Source organism: Cupressus sempervirens, chromosome 10 (genome assembly GCF_028749045.1).
Source record: "Cupressus sempervirens isolate cs-2001-9-10 chromosome 10, ASM2874904v1, whole genome shotgun sequence".
NCBI classification, from domain to species: domain Eukaryota; kingdom Viridiplantae; phylum Streptophyta; class Pinopsida; order Cupressales; family Cupressaceae; genus Cupressus; species Cupressus sempervirens.
This window is the reverse complement of record NC_143127.1, coordinates 294,837,840-294,849,451: the sequence shown is the minus strand read 5'-3', so window position 1 is coordinate 294,849,451 and position 11,612 is coordinate 294,837,840.

Genomic DNA, 11,612 nt, shown 5'->3' with positions numbered 1-11,612 from the left:
ATATTGGTGAAGGAAGTCCAAGGATGGATGTGGAAGATGAGAAAGGATAATCAATAAGTCCATCAACATCTATATGACAACCAAGGACATCAACATCTTTACAGTGAGCATTAGGATTTTCAATAGGATCATGATCATCTTGAATAGGAGCAAATTATTTGATAGGATTGTTTGGATCTTGAAAAGACTTAGGAAGAGTAGAAAGTGGAAGTGAACATGGAGTGGTAGAACAAGAAGATGGAATACTTTGATCTTGACAAGGATCTTTGGATAGAATAGGCATAGAACTTTGATCACAATTTTTAGTAAGCTTGAGAGAAATAGTGGAAGTAGTGTCTTCATCATACTTAGGAGGTGGATAAGACATAGGATATGGAAGAGTGACGTCTCAAAGGAGATGAAGGGGTGCTTGATCTTGATCTTTCTTGACATTTTTATCTTTATCCTTTTCAGAGTCCTCTTGACATGGAGCCACTTCTAAGGAAAATGGAGTATATGAGGTTCACATGATAATATCTTGAGGATCTAGTGAATGACTAGTTGAAGTGAGCATAGTAGGCATAGCATCACATGAAGGTTGAGCATCTTTAGTCTTAGTAGCATGAAAAAGGTTTGCAACCAAGTGTATGTTAGCTTGAGTTTCTTTTAGAGGTAGACCTTGAGGATACACATAATCAATGTAGAAAGAATTAGGCTCTTTGTTTGATGGAAGAATGTTGGGTAGCTTTGAAGTTTTGGGAGATGCATAAGTATTGGAAGAAGTGAAGGTATCAAGGAAACAATCACTATACATAGGTTCATCAACATGATCTTGCTTAAGAAAAGTATCTTCATCATATAAGTCTTTAGGAATTTCAACATCAATGATTTCATCATCAATAAGATCTTGAATTATAAATTTAAATGCAATACAATATTTAGTTTTATGACCTTTTCTCGTATGGTAGCCATAGTAGTGATCATCTCTCCACCATGAAGGTTTTGCCTTAGGTTCATAAGGTGTAGAAAATTTGTATGGTAAAGTAATGATCTTGTTTGCAACTAAGGTCTCAAGCACCATGTCATATGAAAATCCCAAAGGAGTAAAAGCTCTCTCAAAAGTATGTCTAGGACCATTTTTGTCATTCTCATCTTGGTCAAAGATAGGTCCATCATGAAATATTAGCATATGCTCAAAGGAGTTATTACTTGCTTTCTCTCTCAAGAGGTCTTTGGATCTAGAATATGAAGACAATTGATGTCTTGGATTAGAGGATGTAGACCTTAAAGAAGATGATTTATGTAATGATGTAATCTTCTCCTCTAATAATTTTTCTAATTTAAATTGCATTCTCATTATGCGCTTAGTGAGATAAAAGTAAGTAGATCATTCTTCTCTTGTATCTCCAACAAGGCATGTCTCTCCAACTCTAGGAGTCTAAATTGCTCTTCCTTTGCATCTTGTTCATCTATGAAGGCTTTCTTTTCACACTCAATTTTCTTAAGTCTTTGGCGAGTTCGAACTAAGAGTAATTGGTTAAAAGCAACTTGAGGTCACTTTCCTTGATCTACTTGATATCTTGTTGTAATCAATATGTAAAAAAAGGTACTAGTTGATAGGAAAACCCTAAGAAATGTTAGTACCAAACTAAGATAGTAAAAACACTCACTTGTCTAAAAGAGAGATGATAATATAGAATTTTTGCAATAGGCATAAACCAACACTGCCATAGAGGTGCCCACTAATATGAGTGAATACCCTAACACATATGGATTAGGAGGACGATTTACCCAAATTATAATTAATTAAAATTAAATTTGAATGGAAGTGAACGGACAAGAGATTACTAAGACTCTCCAAGTGTGTTATCAAAGAATTCAAAGGTTTATCTTCTCAACAAGGATGGTTTCTAACTCACCAACTCCAAAGCAAGATCACTCATAAAATCAAAGATTACTAATTCAAGAGGTCAAAACACAAAATCCAAGGTGCAAACAAGCTTCCAATAGTAGGTTAAGTGACCTAATATGGCCCAGATCAACCAAGGAGGACTGGAAATGACAAAATAACAAATCGAGAAAAGTTTAACCTTAGGAAATTAGTTTTCTTATTTGTTTTAATTGACCAACTAGATGCATCAATAGATTTTTATCATAAATCAGGCACACAAGAAAACACACAGGGAGTTCAAAAAAACATCTACAAGAAATAGGCAAGGGACAAAGCAACTTTACACATAAACAAGAATAATGTCTTAGTATGAATCTAATCCCAAGAACCACTACTGTGTATGTTCTCAAAATGTTCTCCAATCACACACATAGTCCTAGAAAAACAAATTGGGCTGCACTATGGTTCTTAGTAATTGTTAACTCTGCAACTCTTGCAATCTCAAGTGGGCAAAATCCAATCCTAGCACACCAGGGTTTTGACACATTTCGAGAATTTAATCAATTGAAGAAACTAAGGAAATTTGACAACCCAAAAAAATACTACACCCATGGACATTTATTCCATAAGGACATTTATATAGCAAGTGTTTCTACCATGGTAAACGTGGCTACTATTGCTTAAGGTTCCATCCATATGGTTTACTCAATAAAGAGAGTGTCTACTATGGTTAACCCTTTCTAATCAAACAAGACACACAAAATTGGACCACATGGGGACTTAGTTCAAATTCAAGGGTTCCAAGTTTTTGATGTGCCCAAAAGGGAATAGAGCATAATCCTCTAGCCTCTTCATCTCACCCAAAAATAGCAAACAAATTCATTGACACACTAATTTGAAATTACTTTATTGAGGTTTGGAAAGCCAACAATAATCACCACCAATCTCAAGAGAGAAAGTACTAGCAAATGTCAAAGACAAACCAAGCGAGACAATGAAATAATACCAAATCCTTCCCTACCTATAAGGGAATCTATCGTCAAAAAGAGCTTTGCATGTAAGGCAAGCGAATGAAGACCACTCTCTCAAGATCACCACAAATAGTATTCATAGGGCCTAATTACTATTTGAAACATATATGCAAGAAAACAAATCTAGGTCCAATTTTAAAGCACCAATCATATGTGAATTATGGAAGCATTTAAAACACTCAAGCCAAAAACATGAGGGGTTCACTTTTAATTCCAAAGTCCAAATACTATAGAGATGTATAGGAATACCTTAGATCCAAAGCAATGCACACATATCACTCCACTAATCTAATGAACCAAGATAGTGCTTCAAACAAACAACCAGCAAACTAATACAAGATAGATATGTCTTATGCAAACCCTAGGGTTAGATCTCAAAATATGATTGTCAGGAGTAATAATAACTATAAAATAACTCAAATGAAAACTCACATCATGCATTGAACCATGTGAAAATTAAATGCAAGTTAATCATTTAATACCTTTTTTTAAATTTTGATTTTTGACCTAATCAACAAGATTGGACATATATGTCATGAATTCGGACCCAAAACCCTAAATATAGAAAAGAGACCCCTATTGAAAAAAAAAACTTTCCAAAAATGTCAGAATTTCAGAAAAATATTTTTATTTGTGTCTTAGGGACCTATTTTGTCAAAACATACTAGTTTTTGTAAATTAAGTGTTTGAGCAATCATATGAGCTCTAAACTCAAAACACAAAGAAACTGCCAATTTATAATTCATATAAATTTTCAAAAATGTAGACTTTTCCAAAATATTTGCTGATTTGCGCCCAAAAATGATTTTTCATCAAAAATAAAGAAAAATTTATAAAAATACAAATTATCTTAGAAAAAATTGAATTTTTAACCAAAGCTTCCCTTATAGTTCTCGAACAAGCAAAAAAATATTTAAGACTAAATACCAAGCCATTTGAGAGATATGATCATATCTTTAAGATCTAGCGTTTTTCATCCCCACAAAAATCCGCACAAGGGGGTTAGCTCTAAAAATAGCCAAAACTAGCATGTAAAGGTGGGTTGCCGCATGGTGGGCACCAAAAAAAGATGTGTTAAAATGTTGACGCACTTCTATGAGTCATTATATCCAAGATTTCTCAAGAACGTGGTCTCAACTGATGACTCATAACTCTTTATTCATGGAGTGCAAGGGTTTGTAATGGAGGCCCTCAGTTTGACCTAGTTTGTGCCCATGCAAGTACACCATAAAATGAGAGATATAAATATCAAAATATGCATGCAAATGAAGATGCAAGATAATCTAAATGATAACAATGCAAGAAAGAAAATCTAATCTATGAAAGGAAATAACAATGCAAGATTAATCTATGAAAGAAAATATGACTTTAAGCTAATATGAAAATGCAAGGATGAAGCATAATGATGGAAACCAAGAATGCATGAGAGAAGAAGACAAGAAGAGAGAACTTGCAATGAAGCTCTAATGTCCAAACTCTAAGGTTCAAACTCCTCCAAAATTTCTCTCTAAGCTTACAACATAAGAATACTATAACAACTAACATTTATCTAAATGAGGAGGAGGGCTCCTTATAAAGGAAACTATGGAGATGAATGCATCCTCAAGAGAAAAGTGGGATAAATCCCTAAAAAGGCAAGTAAGAGGAAACAACCCACCACTTAGAGATACGTGCAAAAAAAAGGAATCTTTATTTGATTTATTTCCTTTTTCATCAAAAACAGAGCTTTAAGCAGAGATTTATTTATTTAATTGAAAGAGGGATTTTCTTTTAATTAAATAAGATAAGATTATTTAATTAAAATAAATATTTAAATTAAATAAGATAAAATTATTTAATTAAAAGAGAGATTTTCTTTTAATTAAATAAGATTATTTTATTTATTTAAAATGATGTTTTCTTTTAATTAAATAAGATAATATTATTTAATAAAAAGAGAGATTTTAATTAAATAAGATAAAATTATTTAATTAAAAGATAGATTTTCTTTTAATTAAATAAGATTATTTTATTTATTTAAAATGATGTTTTCTTTTAATTGAATAAGATAAGATTATTTAATTAAAAGAGATATTTTAATTAAAGAAGATAAAACTATTTAATTAAAAAAGAAATTTTCTTTTAATTAAATAAGATTCATTAATTTATTTAAAATGAATGTTTTCTTTTAATTAAATAAGATAAGCTTATTTAATAAAAAGAGAAGTTAATTAAATAAGATAAAATTATTTAATTAAAAGAGAGATTTTCTTTTAATTAAATAAGATTATTGATGAAATGATCAACCTTAGGAAATATTGAAATAATTAAATTAATTGCTATTTGATCAAGTAAAATGATTTGAATTGATTCAGTAAAATATTGTGATGCATTGATTTAAATTGATGAATTGATTCAAGAAATTGATAAATTGAAGAATGGGGGCCCATAGTAGGCAACCATTTTAGGGTGCATACAAGTTTTACCTTCTAGGGTTTTGGATCTCCTTTTATGAGGATTGATCTCTCTTTGTAATTCATTCATTTCTGATAGAAATTTCTCTTTTTGATCATCAAGAGTGTCTCTTCCGTGGATCTGAGAATTCCATCCTTCATAGATTCAACTTCTCTCTTTTTGTGATAGGTGTTTGCATGTAGGTGATTTTTGGGAGTTGTGGGGTTGATCTTTCATCAACTTCAACAAGGGCCATACCAGAAATATTGTTTTTTTCCCCATAGAGTGAATAGTTTCTTGGGTAGAAGTTGCGACATCAAGAATTTGCCGCCTAGGAACAAACCCCTTTTCAAAGGGGCTAATGAACTTGTCAAGAAGTGGCTTAATTTTGTTCGCCAAGATCTTGGAGAAATTTTTATAAAAAGTATTACCTATACTTATTGGCCTAAAGTAAGCCATAGTTATGGGTTCCAAGATTTTAAGGACCAAATAATAATGATATTATTAAGATTGCTAAGAAGTTCACCAGGTTTGAAGAAGCCCTTAGTGGCTTTAGTAAGGTCAAACTCAACCAAATCCCAAAAGTATTGATAAAAGGTAGTGGGGAATTCATTAGGCCACACAGATTTATTATCTTTCATGGAAAAAAAAGACCACCTTTACCTCCACGTCTCTGACAGGGCACTAACGATCTTCATTATCAACATTGCTCATAACACAAGGGAGAGATAGATAGATAGATAGATAAAATTTTAACGTCCACGAGGCCAAAAATAGCCTATGGGACAACAAGACAACTCAAGCAGACTTAAGTAGCGCTGTTCGCCTCTTGTGTAGACTAATGATGAGCCCCCCCAATTGCTCAATGTACTCTTCGTTGAACAGGTTATGCCAAGAACTGTCACATATAGTATCCACAAACTTATCCCTGCTATCCTTGTAGGCCTCACATTCTAGAATAAAGTGCTGTTCAGTTTCCACTTTCCCAGAATTGCAAAATCTGCAAATTCTCTCTTCCCAAGCCTCCTTTGGCTTCTTCCAATGCCCGGTCTCACAACGAAGTTGGTGAGAGTTGGTTCTCAGCTGAGCAATAAGAATTTTAGCTCTCCAAGAAATGTTGGCTCCTATGTACACTTTTTCGAGTTGATCACAAGTGGGGTTGAACTCATTTATATAATATAGTTTCTTCCTCCCAATCTCGCTTCCCCAATTTCTCTTGTAGAATTTCTCCATAACAAAGACCTTTATTTCTTTATTACTTGTGGGGCACATATTGAAATGAATATTCCATTTACTCATCCACTTGATGTTTTGTTGCATCCATGTCCTTTTTCGCTTACATAGTGTGTCACTAAAGACAACTTTCGGCCATCTATCCTCTTCCATTTTTTTGATTCTTTTTAGATAGCTTAAAAGGCGAACCATAGCAAGTGCCTCAATAGGCGCAGCCCCCATTTCACTTAGCATGATGTCATATGGAACAATGCTTTTAATTTTAAACTTGCTTGTAATCAAGCGCTTTTGGATTCCTTCGATTTGTTTCCATTGTGCTATAGTAGTGCTGCTGGCCCATAATTCACACCCATAAAGAACAACTGGCAGCACAAGAAGACCAAACAAGGTTTGAATAGTTTTCCAATCCCACAACTCCGCTTCACGGCACCTATTCTGAAGAGCGTAGAAAGCCTTCCATCCACCTAATGTCCTTTTATACCTGCAGCTAGACCAGCTTAGTTTTTTGTTGAAATCGATGCCAAGGTATTTATATTCCGCAACTTCTTCGAGAACACCTCCATTGTAATAAAATTCATGTTGATGCTGTTTTTTATTATTAGAGAAAATCATAACCTTGGTTTTGCTGATATTGACTTGCATCCCCACCATTCTACAAAAGTGCTCAAGAGAAGATAGATGGTCTTGCAAACCACAAGCAGATTTGGCAATTAAAATGAGGTCGTCCGCATATAGGAGTAGCTTTATAACAAATTCCCCTAGCTGAATGCCTTCACGCTCTTGCGTGTTTAACCACTCTTCCAGTTTGTCAATATATAAACCAAATAAAGTAGGGGATAAAGGGAAGCCCTGTTTGACCCCGATATCGCTCCTAAAACATTCTGAAATGCCATCTGAAGTTCTGATTTTGACTTTCACCTCTTCGTACATTCTATGAACAGCAGCTCTGAGATGCCTAGGAATCCCCAATTCTTCCATCCTCAACCAAAGCTTGTCTCTCGGAACGGTATCAAAAGCCTTTTTGAAGTCAACAAAGCAACAAAAAACCTCTTCTTTTTTCTCCCACTCTTTTTCAATAATGTGTCTCAGAGTGACACAGTGATCCACTGTCGAGTGCTTTGGCCTAAAACCAGCTTGCCCTTTAGCACGTTTATGATTTTCTTCTGCCCATTTGCTGATCCTAGTTTCTATCATACTGCCAAAAAGTTTAGCAAAGAGGGGATTGATCATTATAGTCCTGTAGTTGGAGGGATTGTTAACATCACCACTCTTAAAAAGTGGTATTGCAAGGCTGATTGTCCAATCTTTTGGAAACCCTTCCTGGCAGATTTTGTTGAAGATTTCAGTGATGTGCGGTGCAAGAGTTTTCATACCCCACTTCAAATATTCAGCTTGAAGCGCAACAAGGTCTTTTGCTTTGCCTCCACCCAACTTCTTAATCCCTGTCTCTATCTCTTGCACAGTAAAAATATTTGTGGTATCATTGACCAAAGGTGGCTGTCCCACTCCACCCTCTTGTTCATAAAGTTTCTTAGCATAATCAAACCATTGGGTGGCAGTAATATTATTTTCAGTTTGCTTCCTCCTTGGTTGGAGTTCTTTCCAAAAACGTTTGGGGTTATTTCTGCCCAAGAAAATTAGCTCCTCTCTCCTTGTGGACATAAAATCGATTTTTTTCTTCTTTAGGATCTGTTTGTAGGTCTTAATGTCAAGGTTAGTTTTATTTGACTCCCTTAGATTTCTCCTAGCCCTCTTGCATTCCTTATCAAACCATGCATTGGCTGGAAAACAATTAGTTTCAGATTTTCTATTTTTTGCTCTCTTGCATTTTGAAAGAGCCTTGTGAATCAGATTTGATAAATCATGACTATTAACACCATGCTTATACATAGGGTGTCCCATACAAAGTTCCTCAAGAGCAGCCCTGAAAGTGTTACTATTTTCTGAAGTTAACAAAATTCTGCCCTGAGAAGGTGGGTGTTGAGGGCCTTGGATTTTTGCCCCAATCTGTCTATCCTTTGCCCAATACAAATTTACGTACAGTGGTCTATGATCTGATTTGAGATCCCAAATGTGCTCTCCAATTTCAACTTCTTCAATATTGTTATACAAATGCTGCGAACAAATTACATAGTCTACCACACTTGCCCCGTTGTATGTGTTGCAAGTGAAATTGCCCGACTTAGCCCATCTAGCCAAACCATTACAGATTATTAGATCAAATGTGCCACACAAAGTGATCAATTCTTCCCCAAAATGATTGCAGCCTTTAGCATCTTCGGATATTCTATCCCATGGATGATTTCTCTCTTCTGTGAGCCAAATAGGGTTATCATTTACTTCAGAGCTGAAAATACTTGCTTGCCAATTTGCTGTCCTAGCATTGAAATCTCCAACGAGAAGGACATCCCCACGTTGTGAAAAAACAACAACATCTTTCTTTAACGTAGCATAAGGGTCATTGTGATCTAAACCACACTTTTTATAAATTTTAGATACTTGTGGAGCAAAGTAACAAGCTGCAATCCTGAGAAGAGTGTTATTTTCCATGATTTTGAGCCATATAAATTGTTTATTAGAATCAGTCTTTTCCAGCTGAATGACACGACCTTCTTTTTCTTTTACTAGAACCATTATACCTCCATAACCTTTACCATTTCCCGCTGCCTCATTCCACACTGCCATCTTCCAGTAGCCTTCAAACAATGGGGTCTTACATCCCTCATGCTCATGTGTCTCTATGAGACAAATAATGTCTTTGCCTTCCGCAATAGGCCCTAACCCAGGCCCACGTCTCCACGGATAACCTCTGCAATTCCAACAAACTAAACTTAAGGACGCCTGGGTTAAGCTTGATTGCTATTTATTTTGATGCGAAAGACTCAAAGTTGAGTTATTATCGCTAGGTGTGATTATGGATCTTGTTGTATCGCTGCCTGTTAAGGTGTTTGTTGTTGCACCTTTGTTGCCTTCTTGCTGCCCTTCATTGTAGCGGTGGCCAAAATGAGCAATAACTGCTTTTCCCTTGAACATCCAAGCTCTTTTGCCTTCATTTCTAGCTGTTCTGATTTTTCCATTTCCATCCTTCTTTCTACTTGCTGTCTCATAGTTAAATCCTCCTCTAAAACGAAGCGAGAACCCCACAAAAGCTGTTTTTTGTTAAGTAGATTTTGTTTGTCGCTAATGCTGAGCATGACTACCTTGATTGGCCTATTTCTCTCAGCATGTGGTTTGCCAACCCTCCAAGCTTGGCAGATTTGTCCTTGCCACAACAGCACATCTTGTAGGAAATCCCTCGTTAGGTCAAGGGTATGTTCGCCTTCCCCATAGTCTTTTATCCCCTTGATAATTATATTGGATGCCCTAAGCTGCCTTTCCTTGACCTCTTTGTCTTGCGTGTTCACACGAATCTTTGCCTCTTCTCTTGCCATATCAGGGTGTTTGCTGTTTTTGTCCCAAGTTTTGGTGACTTCTGCAAAACTCCTTCTCTTCTCTTCACCATCTGCCTTTCCTGGCAAACTAGTGTGAAGAATCGTTTTCTCCTTATTATGAGATGACTCGGTATTTGCTGTGACCTTGTTTGTTTCCAATGTCACATTCAGGTTTTTCCATTCATCCTTCATATTCTGCCATTCAAGCTTTCCGGCTAAAAGTGTTTCTTGCAACGTTGAGATTTGAGCTTTTAAAGTGTTGTTATCATCTGCAAGAGTTTTATTTGTTGCAATTAGCACCTGTATATTGCGGTAACTTTCTTGCTCCTTAGCCTCTAGGAGCTCCAACCTCCTCTTGGCCCTCAAAAGTTCTTGCACATAAAGATCTGGGCACCAAGCGAGAGGTGTGGAGGTAGGGCTGTAACTGACAGACTCATCGAAGTTATTACTACCATACAGATGACTGTCACCACTTAAGTGTGGAGGAGGGCACATTTTGACTTGTTTATGCAATCTCTGCCCGTGTTTTTGCTTGTCCTGTGACCCTTTCATACGAGCAATTCTACGTTTTAAAATGCCCTTGAACTGTTTAACATTGACCCAGATATATTTTCCTGTCTTGCCAAGTGATGCCATTTTGACTTGCCCTAAATGGTTAGTTTCAAAGTGTACCATAATTTCTTGACCGTTTTTTACCAATGAGATGGTTTGTTTTTCCATGGTTTGCATATCCACCGTTTGTTTTCTCATTTGTGTATCCTCAATTTGTTTTTCCATTGATCAAAAGAAAAAAGGGCGAAACAAAAGCTAACAAGAGCAAATATATAAAACAAAACCAAAAAGTGCACCTTGAAACCCCTGGCTTAAGGCCTGCCACTATCTTGCTGTGAGTTGGGCCCCAGTCTTCGTTTTACCCTTGGAAACGGGCCTACCTAGGATCTGAACCCTGTCTGGTATTGTGTCTGCTGCCCTGGTCCCACTGTTTCTTACAGAAGCGCCCACGCTGATCAAAATGAAAGTTTAATAAAAAACCCTCAAACACCTGTCCCCGCTTAAAATGCCCGCAAAATCGATGACAACGCAGCGAAAAGCGTTCACTGGTGAAAATGACAACCGTGCCTTTAGCTTAAAGTGTTAGCATACATTTTCCACCAAAATAAATCCTTTCACGACCGCATTGACCGTTCTTTCAACCATTTTTCGCCAGAAAGCTGTCAGAATGCAGAGAAGTTGGTCCCCTGCGCTATTAACTTCTCTTCCAGCATTGAAATGGGCAAACCAGAAGAAAGAAACGGATAGAGTTCATTAAAAATCTTCTCGAAACCTTTCTGATATTTATTGCAAGCCTCGTCGTCCTCCCTTAGAAGGGGCCACCACCACAAGGGCCTAGGGCCAAATTTATTTTCACTCCAACCGACGGTGGAAATCTCTTAGTTACCTCTAAAGTAGGGATTCTCCGTAAAAGATGAAAGCCATAAATTTCCTCTTCGCTTCAACTGTTGCGCAGCCTGCATCAATGAGAAACCCTAACTCGCAAGTCTATCTTTATTAATTGCTCATCTATCACTTATGTAGATGTATTTATTAATGCACTTATAATTTAATTTAGAAAGT